This window comes from Panthera onca, chromosome B1, assembly GCF_046562875.1.
Source record: "Panthera onca isolate mPanOnc1 chromosome B1, mPanOnc1 haplotype 2, whole genome shotgun sequence".
Taxonomy (NCBI): Eukaryota; Metazoa; Chordata; class Mammalia; order Carnivora; family Felidae; genus Panthera; species Panthera onca.
This window is the reverse complement of record NC_138342.1, coordinates 56,219,256-56,237,111: the sequence shown is the minus strand read 5'-3', so window position 1 is coordinate 56,237,111 and position 17,856 is coordinate 56,219,256.

The following is a 17,856-nucleotide window of genomic DNA, read 5'->3' as shown; positions in this document are numbered from 1 at the left end:
TTCAGATCTCTCAGTCCTCTGTTCAGATCCCTGTGATGAGTTCTCCCAGAATAGCCCAAGAAGTTGCAGTGGGCTGCATAACCTTCCATCTGGCTCCCCGTCTCTCTTACCTCACTTCCTCCTTGTCCCTTTTTCTCCTAGATCCATAGTAACCTCACTATTCCCTAAGACATACTTGGCACGTCCTTGACTTGGCACATTTACACTAGCTGTGACCTCTTTTCTGGAGTGCTCTCCCCCAAAATACCTTTTTGGTTCACTCAACTCATTCAGATATCTGTTCAGATGTACCTCCTCCAAAAGGACCTGACCACCATATTTAAAACAAACTCCTCACCCTACACCCTACTATCCTTCCTTAGTTTAAAAATTAATGCTAATCACTATTTGACTTTCTGAATGTTTACCGGTTTATTTGTCTATTGTCTGCCTCATCCCAACAGATTGTGGGGATTTAGGCCTATTTTTGGGTGCCCACTATGCCCTTAATAAGTACATGTGAAATGAATCAAGTGAAAATAATGTCTTTCCATCTGTGTACTAAAAATGATGGGATATTAAAAACCAGCTGGGAGACAGCCACTTCAACCTTGCCACAAAAGTTGTACTCTCAGTAGAATAAATATTGGTGCTGTTATAAATTTTTAATACCTATATTTGTTTATATAATCTGAAAGTAAATGTGAAATGCCTATAGCAGAGATCAGAGGTACTATTAATTATGGTGATAATCTTCCTATTCTCCCTTTGCCCCTTCTCTCTGCCTTTCTCCTGAAGCAATGTGACATGAGCAAGATAGACTGCAAATGCAAAGGCAATTTCTCCTTCTGCAGGAGAAGAACCCACAACAAGTAAGCATTTGGGAGTTTATATACATGTCAACCTTCTCTGGTACTGAGAGATGAAAAGAAGTTTAGTTTCCCCAGTCTAAACAAATTATAACTGGGAAAGGAAGAAGAGGGTTTCAAGGTACTTATCCTTTGGAATGTAAAAGACCCAAAGTCCTGAAGTTTTGCAAACCCAGGAAAGTTTCCCCATTCCAGATTTTGATTCTATTCCACTTTGAAATGTAAACACATAAATCCAAGGGAGAGTTAATCTCAGTTCTAACTATCTATTCAGCCATCTTTTAACTTCCAAACCTTGTTTGTTGACCTATGTCCAAGATTTCTTTGTTCAGAAAGCCGTAACCAAATATATACAACCAAAATATAAAAATATTTTCTCTAGTGTCCTTCCATCCAGTCATCTTTTTATCTATTCTCTTTTCTTCTGCTGAGTAATTTTATTCCATCTTGTCTACAAGTTCTTCTTAATTTCCCAGGGAATACACTAATATACATCCCCATATTCAAATCTATACCATCACATTATATAAATCCAAACAATTAGATAAAGCAAAGCCAGTATTTGATGCCACTCAATTTTGTATCTTTTTTCAGAGGGTCTTTAGAGATCAATTTGCAAATATTTACTTGTATGTATATATATACTAAGACACATACATATATTAAAAAACATATAATGTTTTTGTTTATTTTACAATAAGGAGAACACATTGTATGAATTGTTTCCCCCAGTTTTTGTCATTTTTGTCACTCAAGAATATCCTGAAGAAAATTTATTTCAATATATATACATCACTATTTTCTTAGTACTAAGTCATTAGACATCTTGTATCTGTTCTTCTCCCTCTTTTTTTTTAAAGATGGAAAAGGGGCAGAAAAAGGAAACTATTTGCAAATAATGTATTGTTTCAGGCAAGGTGGCCTTCCTAAGAGGAATGAAGGGCCTATGGAGTGGGTAACCTCACTAACAAGTGATAATTCCAGTGCTAACAAGGTAATTCCAGGTTGACTGGTTAGAGTTACATTCCAGGGAGGGGGCAGGGTTGAAAGTACAATTAGCTTAGGTAGTAAGTCTTAGTTTGCTGAGGTGGTATTTAGTACAAATGATTCCATTCTGAGCCTCATATCTCCTTTTTGACATGAGGAATACCATGAAATGAGAAAACAATCAAAACCCTCTTATCGTCTACCAAGTTCTAGCAAGTTTGTCTCAAAAACTAGGCATTGCTGATGAAAATCTTAATGTGTAACTGATCAAGGATGAGGAGAATGAAGACATTTACTCTTCTTCTCTGTACTCCTTTGTACTTTGCCATTATGATAATTGACACTTTCTGCTAGTGTTATCATAGGGTGAGTTTCTTAAAGGTAGTATCTACCTCTGATCACACTATGTGTGTCCAGTGACTAATATGATGTCTGGTACTTAGTTGATGCTCAGAAATGGTTTCTTGAATTAACTTTTAAATAATCATTTGAATTGCATCAACTAATGAATCTTAGATTCATTCCCTCTCAACAAAACTTTAAAAAACAACAGAAAACTAATAGAATTGACTACCTTTAAATTTTCTGATCATTTGTTTTTTATTGTGCCCCCAGCTAGAAATTCAAAAATGAAATAATGTTGCCTAGTCAATCTAGTTGCAGTTACTGGTATGTGAGAGCAGAATGATCCTGTACTGCCGGTAACAAAGACTCTCCTTGACCAAACTTCAGTCAGGCTCCTCTGAGCCCTCTGCTCAACGAGGCCTGGTCTTGGGCTTCATCTCAGTGCTTGTGGCATCTAGTCTTGGCAGGAATCCTGCTAAGTCAGTTTAGTAAGAATACCCCATCCTCAATATCTGATCATTCTCAATATCTGACCAATCTATCACCGTCTATCTACCAAGGTAATATCTGACCGTCCTGGTTAACTTCAGCCATAATTTTCTTTGGTCATTTTAGCAAAGAATTGCATTCTACCCTCTTAGTAATTTTCCATCTATTGACCCCCTCTCCCATAGTGCTCCTTTTAAATCCCCGTCTTTCCTTGCTGTATTGGGAGCTGGGCCCAATCTGTCTCCCTTACTGCAAAACCCTAGTACAGTAATCTCCATACCCATTGCAATAGTCCTGAATAAAGTCTGTGTCTGCCTTACAGTCTTTAGCAAGTTTCATGAATAATTTTTTCTTTAAAATTAGCATAGCCTAAAGGCTCAGAAAATTCTGGAGTTGATCAGGTGGCACAAAGTTTTCAACAGTAAACTCTTCTTTCTTTCTTTCTTTCTTTCTTTCTTTCTTTCTTTCTTTCTTTCTTTCTTTCTTTCAGGCCCCATGCCCAATATGGGGCTTGAACTCATGACCCTGAGATCAAGAGTCACATGCTTTACTGACTGAGCCAGCCAGGCACTCTCTCTACTTCTTCATATAGAAATGTACTACATGAATAAAAAAAATAATTCAAATAATGAAAAGATACAGTTTTTACACTCAAAGAGCTGGTATTTATATAATTAATTAACCAGGGACCTTTTCTTTTTATAGTGATACTGCATCAATTTTGTTCAAAAAGTTCTCAAATAGTGAGACTTAAGTAAGATCCTAAATACTCAAAGTTTATGGTGCCTGGGTGGCTCAGTCGGTTAAGCATCTGACTCTTGATTTCAGCTCAAGTCACGATCTCATGGTCATGAGATTGAGCCCTGCATCAGGCTCTGTGCTGGGCATGGAGACTGCTTAATATTCTCTCTCTCCCTCTAACTTTGTCCCTCCCCTTCTCTCTCTTTTTCTCTCAAAAAACAAAAACAAACAAACAAACAAACAAAAACCTCAAAGTTTAAAATTTTCTTATTTATTCATATGCCTTCTTTTTCTACAATATATCACAAAAGAATAATAGTTAATTAATAGGAGATTATTTCTAAGATTATTTTTTGATTATTTTATTTCATCTATTAAAATATTTTTGGTTTCTAATTTTTTATACAATGACTCTGTAGGCCTTTTTAAATTAAAATGTAAATGTGGGGGAAATCCGTATAACATTTGGTGCCAACTTGTTTAAGATTGGCCAAATATGATAGTGAGGAAGTAAATAGAAGAAGGGCAAGGAGAATAGGACTGGTGACTGCTTAGTAACCACCATCAACTTTCTACCTTCCAAGATGAAAGGCTGACTTTGACATGCAACTGTCAGTGCAAGAACTTGTAAATAATCATGGAACCACCTATTAGAAGAGATAATGAATTAAAGCAGCTATTCACAAAAGGACAATAACGGCAAGAACAACAAAGGTGAAATACGCCTACCCGTACTGCTGGAATAATGTAAGACTTCGTGAAAAAAAAATCATGAAGCCTACAAAAAGATGCAAATTAAGACTTGAGTAATTGAAAGATTCTATGATTTTACACAGGAAGACACAAACTCAGACACTTGACAATTTTTCCTAAGTTAGCTAATAAAGCATTCAGTCTAAGTGCATAGCTCTTTGATCGCCTGGCTTAATCCAGGGGTAACATTTTAAATATCCAAAGGAACAGATAGAATCCACTCCCTTCAAACAACTTTCCATAAATATTGCTTATCACACCCAGGCTTTTGATAAATACTGGACAGCAGAGAATTCAAAGTTACTATCTTTGACAGGTTAAATTTAATTTGTTTTCTACTTGAGCAAGATGTGGAAGCAAGCATGGGGAAGAGAAGGCAGTATGTTCTAACTAGGAAAGAGAGAACATGGAGCTCTTCCCAACCCCTCATACTCCCCACACTTGTTTGTTCGGTTAATGTGTATGTTACTCATATTAAAATAACATGTGTGATGCTTTTCAGCTTACAAAAATTTTAATAATAATTGCTCCTTTCCATTAGTAGGGGACATAAGTGTTATTGTATTTTATACTAAGAAATATTAGTGAAAATAATTACCTTGCATTGTTCAGTTCATAGTAAGCATAGCCCCAGGATCTGGCCTGTTCTCATTCACTATCCTGTGTTGTATGGTATTCTATGGAGGGCTCTGTGAACTTTTGAACAGATAACTACATTTCATTCCTTATGTCAGTGTATTTACAATTTTGTGACATTGCTGACAATATTGAACTGTACCTAAACCCCAGGTTTCTGGAAAAGAGGGGAGGCTGAAGGAATCTCCTCACAGTTTTGTGCCTTGGAGAAGGGTTTATTGCAAAGAGACACTCTTCCCCATATGACTAAGATAAAATGCAAAGATGCCCTCTTGTTTAAGGGCAGGGCCAGACACAGACTCTCCAGTTTCCTATTCTTTGCCATGTAAATGATCAGCTGAACTGGTTGTCCAGCTGATCAGTAGGAACAAAATAGCTGTTAACTAAACTTTGGTTAAGATTCCCTCCATCCCCCAGGACTCTGAACTTTCTTCTACCCTCAATCTGAATCAATTCACAAGAGCTCACTCTGAGAATAGATAGGCTGGCCTCAGGCTAAACATTCTCTGATCTTCTATTCCCAATCTCTCACCCCACATCACCAAGCATGACTCTTTCCAGCCTCCTTGACTTTTTTGTGTGAAAGAAAAGCCCTGTTGTGTGACTTCTCCCCCCATTCTCAGCTTTACTGAGGCATAACTGACAAATACAAATTGTATATATTTAAGGAGTGCAGTGTGATGATGTGGTATAAATAAACACTGTGAAATGATTACCGCAATCAAGGTAACTGACACGTCTATCACCTCACATAGTTATCCCTCCTTTGGTGTGTGTATGGTGAGAATACTGAAGATCTCCTCTTTCAGCGAATTTCAAGTATACAATACAGTACTATTTACTATAGTCACCATCCTATACATTAGATTCCAGAATCCATTCATTTTGAAAACTGGAAGCTTGTACCCTTTGACAAACATCTCCCCATTGGCCCCTACCTTCCAGCCCTCCCCCCGCCCATGTAACCACTATTCTATTTTCTGCTTCAATGATTTCAACTTTTCAATTCCACATATAACATCTACCCTACTTAACTCTTAAAATGCTTACTAATCTCATGGTCAGAATGTTCTCCCTATTGCAATAGTACCTCCCCTGCCCCCGCCAGACCTCCTAACTCCTGACAATAATTCTTTCAAATAAAGTCCCTTTTTACTAAGTCCAGATTTGTTTCTGGTTTGGGGGATTCTTTTTGACATTACATGATTACAATTGAGAAAGAACATTCTCCCTGTTACTGCCTGAGTAAATGCTTTTTTTGAAATATTAATCTGACCTTGATATTCCCATGTTCTTAGCTGTAAGTACTGGATTAATTGCTGTTGCCCAATCTTCAAAATATCAGTCCTGAACTTTCATAGCCTTTTATAGCTTCCCACTTCTAAGTACATATGCCTTACATTTCTTAGCTAAAAGAAGAAATTTCAATGTATTATAGAAGTACATTTTCTTTCTCAAATCTGTGTAAACACACATAACTACTAGATTACTTTAGTGCTTTCTTTATTTTACTAACATGCAGTGTTCTTCCCTTTATCTACATCACATACATGACCTATGTTGATGTGACTATTATTTATTTAATCAGATGGGATCATTTGGAAAAATTTAACTTTATTTTCGGGATTCCTTTTTAGTTGGCATTTTTTTTGAAAGAACAGACAACTGCAAAACATCAATACTTACAATGAGAAAAATTAATTTCTTGCTCATGCTGCTTGAGGGCGGCAACCCAATTATGGCATAGCTGTGCTCTGCTAAATTTCACATGTCTTCTCATTGGGGGACTGAAGGTGAAAGAAGAAGTATTATCCAGTATATTATGTTCTTATAGTAAAGGATTACAGCAAGAGTGACGTCCAAAACGCATACAGATATTCTAGGCTTTTGTTCAGACATAGCCTATGTCATGTCTGCTCACATTCAAGTGGACAAAGCAAGTTACATGGTCAATTCTAAGATCATTGGAGTAGAGAACAAGATTCTACCTGCAACCAGTTACCTCGGGCTGCCATAGCAAAGGACTATAAACTGGAACAGAAATTTATTCTCTCCCAGTTCTGGAGGAGGATTTTAGAAGTTCAAAATCAAGATGTAAAGAGGGTCATGCTTCCTTTGAAACTGTGGGAAGAATCTTGCTTCTTCCTACCTTCTGGTGACATCCATCAAGACTTTGTGTTCTTTGGCTTGTAGTCCATAATTCCAGTCTCCACCTTTGTCTTCACATGGAGTCCTTCCCTCTTATCTTTACCATTGTATTCTCATAAGGATATTTTCATATTGGATTGAGGGCCCCCTCCTCACTACAGTAAGATATCTTGACTAGTTGCATTTGTAATGACCCTAAGGTCACATTGTGAAGTACTAGGAGTTAGAAATTTAATATCGATTTTGGGTGACACAATCGAACCTATAACAGGTAGAGAGGGGAATACCTTCTTATAAATAAACTATAAATCTACCACCATTTTTGTTCCTTCTGCTCTGTCCCTGACCATTCAAGAGTCTAACTACAAAACTTATCAGAAATTGAGGAAGTAGAGAATGGGTTGAGATTCAAGATGGAATCCTTTCCTAAGAAGTGGCTGAAGTAGTAGAAAGTGGGCTGACTGCAGAGTGCAGAACAAAGCAGAGATCCACAGCTGCCTGGACAAGCATAAGTATAAGCCATTTCTGTGACTTTAGATCTTTAGTACTTGCCCCTTGAGTACCAGTCCCCTGGTATTGTTGACTCTAAGAAAGATTCCTGGGGGACAATTCAAAAATAAGGATTATACCCAAGTCTCTGCACATGGAAGCAAAACCCTCTTGGTAGGTGAGAATGATTCTGATGCTATAACTTGCCCATTTCAGAACTGACTGAATTCTAACTAGGTGATCTCATCAGAGAGAGAACTAGTGAAGAAAAAGAGAGAGGACATGATGCAGCAAGTCAATGTCTTTAAATGTTACCAGGTGCTACCAGGCTTGAGAATTATTGGACTAAACTAAGCAATTGGGATAAATCTAAAAAGCAATATCCTCCCACCCCACAAAAGGATTTCTTATGTATCAGCACAGAAATCCAGCAACAAGAATCTGATAGAAGTCCCATAAGAATACAAAAAGTTTTGTTTATTTTTGAAAGACAGAGAGAGACAGAGTGTGAGTGGGGGAGGGGTAGAGAGAGAGGGAGGCACAGAATCCAAAGCAGGCTCCAGGTTCTGAGCTGTCAAGACAGAGTCTGATGTGGGGCTCGTGGGGCTCAAACTAAACATCTTGACCTAAGCTGAAGTCAGTCACTGAACCAATTGAGCCACCCAGGTGCCACCTGGCCTAAGTCTTTCTGGTTTCCATAGCTGTGACATCTTCCAACTCCCTGAGGCCAATCCTGCCAGGAATAAGGGGGAAGTGGGAAGTGGAGGGACAAAGCTAAGGATAGTGAGGGAGATTGGGGGTACTCAGTTGCTATAGTCCTTTGGCACAGGGGTTTATAAATGAGTTCTTGGATTAGTCGGTTTAGGTTCAAAAGCCAAGTCAGCCACTTAGTGGCTATAAATTTGTGCAACTTGACTAACCTCACTGGCTTTCTCTCTTTTTCTTTCTTCCTTCCTTCCTTTCTTTTTTCTTTCTTTCTTTCTTTCTTTCTTTCTTTCTTTCTTTCTTTTTTCTTTCTTTTTTTGCCTTAAAATGAGGAAATAGTACTAATTCATAAGGTTATTGTAAGGATGAAATGAGATAATCTATGTAAAGTACTTAGCATAGTTTTGAGATGCATTAAGCCTTGTGAAACATTAGATATTATCATCATTATTTAGCTATGATTTAGCAGCTTAACAAATCAAGTAAGTGACTTTTTCTTATGACCAAACACCTGCCTTATGTCCCAGATTTCTCATTTTTTTCACATATCAGAATCTTCATCTAATTTCTTCTCATATAGAAATTAGACTTGCTTTTTTTTTTGTCACTCTGGAAATTAGTCCTGCTTCTGAGCTCCAGGTAGTAACATCTCACCCACCTCCTTACTTCTTTCTTAACCTGTCTGGTGACTATTGATTACTGCCTGACTCTTAGAATACCACCAACTCTCCCATTCTCCAATTCCTGACTCCTGATACCCACATGTATATTACCTATTACACCATGCTCTCCCAATTCCACTGTCCTAGCACCTTCTGTCTATCTGATGTGTCATTGTTATCGTTTACTTTATCAAAATATCTAATTCAAATCTAAATCAGTTTAAAATGAAGAATATACTTTCTTGAAAGGGTTTATGATTAGCCCATATTCTCCTTCTCTTTACCCTGAAGTTTCTTCTTATAGCTGGAATCCAGTATCACAGTATCATCATTCCAGTATCCACCTGCTGACCAAGTCTCAGAATATAGTTCCAAGACATAATCTATATGCTAAATGTGATGATCACAGATAACTATACATAAACTGAGTGGCATATAGTAGGTATTCTGTATATTTCATGATTTCTTCTTCCTCCTGTCATTGTTGCTGCCACAGATGCATGAGTAAGGAAAGAGCCCAATTACTATACATAGGTTAACATGGTACCAGTAACAAGGTTGACTTACTACAAAATGCATGTACTATTAATAGTTCTTCAAAATGTTTTCTAATTTGCCAAGGATTTGGAGTAGAGAGTTCAGGAAGGGGTAAAATGAAACAACTTAAACCTACATATCGGTATCATTTTCGAGAATTAGACCCACTTAGGAGGAAAGGAATGAAAACAATAAAAGAAAAATAGGATTTCACAATTTTCCCACCAGCTGATACTTGCTTGAATTCAAGAGAAAGAAATTCCCACAAAATAAAGGGATTCACAAAAAATTAGGTCATAATATGAGGATTTTCAAAAGTCTTTACAAAATTGTCAGTACCATTTTTAAAGATATAGTAATACAGGGGCGCCTGGGTGGCTCAGTCGGTTGAGCATCCAACTTCTATCTCGCAGTTTGTGAGTTCGAGCCCCGCATCGGGCTCTGTGCTGACAGCTCGGAGCCTGGAGTCTGGAGCCTGCCTTGGATTCTGTGTCTCCTTCTCTCTCTGCTCCTCCCCCACTTGTGCTCTGTCTCTCTCTATCAAAAATAAATAAAATTAAAAAAAAAAAGATATAGTAATACTATACTAATTATGTGATGATGGCACAGGTAGTAAAAGAATATGAATTATAGTCTATTTTACATGTAGTTTATTATTTTTTAAATGAACAAGGTTGTTGGGGCACTTGGGTTGCTCAGTCAGTTGGGCGGCCAACTCCTGATTTCAGCTCAGGTCATGGTCTCACAGTTGTAACCCCCATGACACACTCTGTGGTGAGTGTGGAGCCTGCTTGGGATTCTCTCTCTGCCCCCTTCTCTCTCTGCCTCTCCTCTGCTCATGCGCTCTCTCCTCTCTCTCTTTCTCTCTCTCAAAATAAATAAATAAACATTTAAAAAAATGTACAAGGTTGTTAATTGGATAAATCTAATTTGGAATTAACAATGTAATATATAGGCTGAGAACTCCTGTTTTTAACATTGAAGCTAACTAATAATTGGATAGCAAGAATATATCTGATGGGAGTGACAATGAAAAGATAAACTAATAAATTTGATATTGACAAAATATGAATTCAAGATTTTCTTCTACTAAGATTAAACAAAGATGCAAATTATTTTAAAATTCCTGACATTTAAGTATCCAGCATTTCAAGGTACCCATATGCTCAAATAAATGCTACTAAAAAGTTAGTGCTTATGTCTTTCTTTTGTGTTAAGATTCCCGGGGACTTTTCATGACTGAGAGATTATTGTGATCACTTTTTCTAGGCTTGAGGAATATGAAAAAGTGAGGCTACATCAATGTATTAAAGCAGTCATATCCCTGGTTTCAGCTTTGACATAGAAAGAGCATCAGTCACACCATCCTTCATCCTTGCAACAATGACAAAAACTGAACTGGAAATCAGCAATTCTTCTTAGATTTATTAGAGAAAGGAGGTCACAGGGAAGACTGCAGCTCCCAAAACTGGAGAGACAGCATGCATAGAATGAGAGCAATTGAGAGTAGAAGCCACTGGAACCTGTAACTGATAGGAAAAATTACATGATAACTGATGTAATGCTGGAGACTGAGTGTGGATTAGTTTAAGACTTAAAAACTCCTGGGAGCTCCATCTTAGAAAGGCTCCATGCTTTGGGGAGTTTTATTTCTGGGAGTCTCACTAGCTTATCATGATGAATAAATGGAGAAAAATACCCTTGAGCTTCAGGCAGAGGGAGGGGGAAATAACCATTTAAAGATAAACCTAGAGTGTTCTCCACCACACAGTCTTACTCACTATGGAAAAAGATATTATCAGAGACTTATCTAACCTGGAAGAAGGGAAATACTCAACTACAGTCCCTCTGGCCTTCCTGTCTCATAAATGAGGTGAGGGAAAGACAACAGTGGAGATAAAACAAGGATGTTAGAGATAATTGAAGTCTGTGACACTATAGCACACAATGTCCTAAACTGAGAACACTGGATGTTGGTGACAATGTGGATCAGTGGTAATTTTCATTCATTGCTGGTGGGAATACAAAATAGTACAGCTATACTGAAAGTTTCTTACAAAGCTAAATGTAGTTTCACCATATGATCCACCAACTGAACTCCTAAGTATTTAACCAAATGAGGTAAATACTTATGTCCACACAAAAAATTGCACATAAATGTTAATTAATACCAGCTTTGTTCATAATAGCAAAATTGGAAGCAGCCAAGATGTCCTTCAATAGGTGAGGATATAAACAAACTATGGTAACATTCAGACAATTGGATAATACTGAACAATAAAAGGAAATTAGCTGTCAAGTCACCAAAGACATGGAAGAATCTTGAATGTATATTGCTAAGTCAAAGAAGCCAGTTTGAAAAGGCTACATAACTGTTTAACTCCAACTACATGATATTCTGGAAAAGGCAATATTACAGACAGAGTAAAAAGGTCAATGTTTTCTGAAGTTCAGGGGAGGGGACACAGAATTGTTAAGTAGAACACAAGAGTTTTTAGGGGTTTGAAACTATTCCAAATGATACCGTAATGGTGGGCATGTGACATTATGCATTTGTCAAATCTCATCGAAATTTATAATACAAAAAGTAAACCTTAATATAAACTATGGACTTATTTAATACTAATGTGTCAATATTGGTTCATGAATTCTGATAAACGTACCACATTAATGCAAGATGTTCATAAATAGGGAAAACTATACAGGGGAGAAGAGTTGTATCAGACCTCTCTGTACAATCTGCTCAGTTTTTTTAATGTTTATTCATTTTTGAGAGACAGAGAGAACAGAGCGTTGAGTGGGGGAGGGACAGAGAGAGAGGGAGACAGAATCCAAAGCAGACTCCGGGCTCTGAGTTGTCGTCAGCACAGAGCCTGATGTGGGACTCAAACTCACTGACCACAAGATCATGACCTGAGCCGAAGTCAGACACTCAACCGACTGAGCCACCCAGGCATCCCTCAACGTTTTTGTAAGTGCAAAACTTCTAAAAAATAAAGTCTGTTAATTATAATAATTTAAAAAAACAGTCACACTCCCACCTATTTTCTCACAATTAGTGTTGAAAACTTGTCATTTATGAAACAGACCCTCAAACTCCACCCAGAAGAAATAAGTGTGTGATTCAGAAGGAAAACAAAAAGCTCAGTGGTCACAAATAAGGAACAACAGGTGTCTTAGCTTTTTGTCACACAGATATGCCAATCTCATATTTGTTTTTAGTGTTTTGGAGAATGACAGTGGTATAATATCAACTCTGCCTAATTTCTAATGGTCAAGATAAACACTGAAAAAAAAATAGGTGCTTATCTAGGATTTTTTTTTTCTGGAATGAGTATACACAGGAGGAAAGCTTAGGCCAAGGACTCAATCATTTTGTAACTTCTGTACTCATTGATCATGGAGAAGGATGAAGGTTAGTTAAGGTGGCCATTTTGCCTATTGTTTTATTTTGATCAGCAAGTAAATTCTCATCATTTACAAGGTTTTCTTTTCAAATTTTTATTTAAATTCTATTTAGTTAAGGGGAGCCCGGGTGGCTCAGTTGGTTAAGCATCCGACTTCGGCGCAGGTCATGATCTTATGGTTCATGACTTTGAGTCCCACGTGGGACTCTGTGTTGACAGCTCAGAGCCTGGAGCCTGCTTCAGATTCTGTCCCCCTCTCTGTCTGCTCCTCCCCCATCCATGCTCTGTCTGTCACTATCTCTCAAAAACGAGTAAATATTTAAAAAAAATTAATTCTATCTAGTTAACATACAGAGCAATATTGGTTTTAGGAGTAGAATTCAGTGATTCATCATTTACATACAACTCCCAGTGCTCATTATAAGTACTCTCCTTAATACCCATCACCCTTCCAGCCCATCACTCACGCATCTCCCTCCATCAACCCTCAGTTTGTTCTTTATCTTTAAAAGTCTCTTATGGTCTCTCTTTTTGTCTTTACCATATGTTCACATGTTTCATTTCTTAATTCCACATATGAGTGAAATCATATGGTATTTGTTTCTCTCTGACTGACTTATTTCACTTAGCATAATACCCTCTAACACTATCCACATCAATGCAAAAAGCAAGATTTCACTCTTTTTGATGGCAGAATAATATTCCATTGTGTGCAATGTGTGTGTGTGTGTGTGTGTGTGTGTGTGTACCACATCTTCTTTACCCATCCATCAGTCAATGAACATTTTGGCTCTTTGCATAGTTTGACTATTGTTGATAATGCTGCTATAAATATCGATGTGCAGGTACTCCTTCAAATCTGTATTTTTCTATCCTTTGGGTAAATGCCTAGTAGTGAAATTGCTGGATTGTAGGTTAGCTTTGTTTTAAACTTTTTCAGGAACCTCCATACTGTTTCCAGAGTGGCTGCACCAGTTTGCATTCCCACCAACATTGTAAGAGGAATCCCCTTCTCTGCATCCTCATCAACATCTCTTGTTCCCTGTGTTGTTAATTTTAGCTATTCTGACAGGTGTGAGGAGGTATTTCAGTGTGGTTTTGATTTGTATTTACCTGATGATGAGTGGTGTTGAGCGTCTTTTCACATGTCTGTTAGCCATCTGGATGACCTCTTTGGAAAAAGGCCTATTTACGTCTTCTGCCCATTTCTTCACTGAATTATTTGTTTTGGGGTGTTCAGTTTGATTAGTTCTTTATAGATTTTGGACACTAATCTTTTATCAGATATGTCATTTGCAAATATCTCCCCCCATTCCAAAGTTTGCTTTTTAGTTTTGTTGACTGTTTCCTTTACTATGCAGAAGCTTTTTATCTTGATGAGGTCTCTATAGTTCATTTTTGCTTTTGTCTTCCTTGCTTCTGGCGACATGTCTAGTAAGTATTGGCTCTGGCTGAAACAGGGAAGTTTCTGCCTGTTTTCTCCTGTAAGATTCTGATGGTTTCCTGTCTCACATTTAGGTCTTTCATCCATTTTGGATTAAGTTTTGTGTATGGTTTATGAAAGTGGTCCAGTTTCATTCTTCTGCATGTCACTGTCCAGTTTTCCTAACACCATTTGCTAAAAAGTCTGTCTTTTCTCCATTGGATATTTTTTCCTGCTTTGTCAAAGATTAGTTGACCATAGAGTTGTGGGTCCACCTCTAGGTTTTCTATTCTGTTCCAATGAATATGTATCTGTTTTTGTGCCAGTACCATAGTGTCTTGATCACTATCACTTTGTAATATAGCTTGAAGTCTGGAATTGTGATATCTCCAGATTTGCTTTTCTTTTTCAAGATTGCTTTGGCTATTAAGGTCTTTTGTGGTTTCATACAAATTTTAGGATTATTTGTTCTAGCTCTGTGAAAAATGCTGCTGTCATTTTCATAGGAATTGAATTGAATGTGTAGATTGCTTTAGGTAGTACGGACATTTAACAATGTATGTTCTTCCATTCCATGAATATAGAATGTTTTTCCATTTCTTTGTGTCATCTTCAAATTCTTTTATAAGTGTTCTTTAGTTTTCAGAGTACAGATTTTTTTTTCCTTTTTGGTTAGGTTTATTCCCAGGCATCTTATGCTTTTTAATGTAATTATAAATGGGATCGATTCCTTGATTTCTCTTCCTGCTGCTTCATTATTGTTGTATAAAAATGAAACAGATTTCTGTATGTTGATTTTATAACCTCAACTTTAATGAATTCATATGTTAGTTCTAGCAATTTTTTGGTGGAATCTTTTGAGTTTTCCACAAAGAATATCATGTTGTCAGCAAATAGTGAAAGTTTGACTTATTCCTTGCCAACTTGGATGTCTTTTCTTTTTGTTGTCTGATTACTGAGGCAAGGACTTCCATATTCTGTTAAATAATAGTGGTGAGAGTGAACATCCTTGTCTTCTTTCTGACCATAGAGGAAAAGCTCTCAGTTTTTCTCCATTGAGGATGATATTAGCTGTGGGTCTTTCATATATGACCATTGTGCTGTTGAGGTATGTTCCCTCTATCCCAATCTTGTTGAAGGTTTTTATCAGAAATCAAAAAGTATTGTGTCAAAAGCTTTTTCTGCATCTATTGAGAGGATCACATGGTTCTTATCTTTTCTTTTATTAATGTGGTGAATCACATTGATTGATTTGTGAGTATTGAACCACTCTTGAAGCCCAGGAATAAATCTCACTTGATGGTGGTGAATAATTCCTTTATTGTACTGTTGGATTCAATTTGCTGGTACCTTCTTGAGAATTTTTGCATCCATATTCATCAGGGATATAAGCCTATAATTCTCCTTTTCTAGTGGGGTCTTCGTCTGGTTTTGGAATCCAGGTAATGATTTGTAGAATGAGTAGTAGAATGAGTTTGGACGTTTTCTTTCTATTTCTATTTTTTTTTTTTTTTTGGAAAAATTTCAGAAGAATAAGTATTAACTCTTTCAAATGTTTGTTCACATTCCCCTGGGAAGTCATCTGGCCCTGGACTTTTGTTTGTTGGGAGATTTTTGATTACTGATTCAATTTTTTTTGCTGATTATGGGTCTGCTCAAATTTTCTGTTTCTTCCTGTTTTAATTTTAGTAGTTTGTATGTTTCTAGGAACTTTTCCATTTCTTACAGATTGCCCAATTTGTTGGCATATAATTTTTCATAACATTCTCTTATAATTGTTTATATTTTGTGGTATTGTTTGTGATCTGTCCTCTTTAATTTGTGATTTTATTTATTTATGTCCTTTCTGTTTTCTTTTTGTTTACAAGATTTTCTAAGGCTTCAGTCTGTTTTGGCTTTTGGAGGTTGCCAACATCACATGACTAGAAGCATTTGAGCATCCCTGCAACCACTTGTTTACAAGTGAACGATAAGAGAGAGAGCATGAAGGTTAAACCTATTCTGGTTAGCTTGTATTTGTATCTTGACTTTTTGAATAAAAGGTTATTTTTGGTAAAGAATAAAGGAAGTCTCACAGATCTTTATCATTAAAAAATAATAGGGGCACCTGGGTGGCTCAGTTAGTTTAGTGCCCAACTCTTGATTCCGGTTCAGGTCATGATCTTACGGTTCATGAGATGGAGCCCTGTGTTAGTCTCTGTGCTGACAGCACAGAGCCTGCTCGGGATTCTTTCTCTCCTTCTTTCTCTGCCCTTGCCCTGTTCACGCTCTCTCTCTCCCTCTCTTTCTCTCTCTGTCTCAAAATAAATAAATAAACTTAAACAAAAATAATTAAAAAATTAAACTATGCCACAAGGTTAAAAATTATAGTCTATATTAAATTTGTATATTTAATAATTAAATGTTTTAACACATACATTTTATCTAACTCAAAAAATACAAAAAATAAAATGACCAACTTCGCAAAACCAAATAAATAATATAAAATCTAAATTTGAGTCTCTGATTATTCCTGCTGTACCTTGAAAAGCCTCATTTCTCAGAAACCACTCATCTGTTCTTTTTTAGCTTTGGTAGGGCTAGGTATGAATGCTGCCTATAACTAAGGACTATGGTTTTCTTAGCTTGTTATGTCCCTTGCACACATTAGCCACTTTCATTCAGTTAATATGTATTCAATGCATAGCCTGCTGAATGCCAGACATAGTGAAAACCTTGTGTCTAAATCAGTTATGTGCTAATAAGGAAGCAGGACAAATAAAGTTTAATTTCGGCACAGTGGAGAAAGTGTTACGGAGGACAGTGTAGGGTTTGAAGGTGACTCTAAAGGATATTCAGTTCTGCAAGAGTCACGGAAGGCCTTTCAGAGGAAATGCCATCTCATTAAAATCAAGAGACAAAGGAGAAGTAATCAGGTTTGAAACTAATTGGTTTGAAGGTACTGGTGAGGGTAGAGGGTAGGAGCAAGGAAGAATTTCCTCAACTGAAGACAAAGCAGGTGCAGAGAGCTGCAAAGAAGAAAGGTGAAGGGTTCTTGGGCTGCACAAACTTTTGACCTTTTATTTTTTGCATTCTCTTATCTAAATTCCATTGAGATTAATGATTAACTTTACATGGAAATTCCACACTATATGTTAAGCGTGTGTTTGGGAGTGAAGAGAATTTTAAAATAATAGCTCAAAGGTGAGTGATGTCTACATTCTTTCCTTAGCTGTCATCTGTTTTCAGGGTTGCTTCAGAGTTAAAGGCAAAGATCTTAAGCAGGATGTGTTTTCCAATTGGCTTGTTAGAACACAACCAGGTACTACAAAGCCTTCTTAAACAGTTCTCAGGAAACGAAGCTGGGTCTCCCGATCCGGGGTCCTCACTGCCCTCCTGTCTTTTCCTTCTCTTTTTCTTCTCTCACTCCTCTAGGAAGTTTACTTTTTTGAAGGTCAACCTCATTTTATTATTTGCCGGTGTGTGTAAATAAAGGACCCCCCCTTCCAAGTTCTCTTATATTTTTCTCCAAACCCTTTCTCCTTCATTTTCCCAGTCACTTCCTCTCCCTCCCTCTCCCCCACCCACTGATTGCTATTGGCAAATTTAGGAATTTGATTGTGAGCCAAAAATGAAAAATAACAGCAGAGGCTTTTTAACATCTCTGTATGAATGGGAATGACTCTGGCTAAGTGCATCAGCTGGTA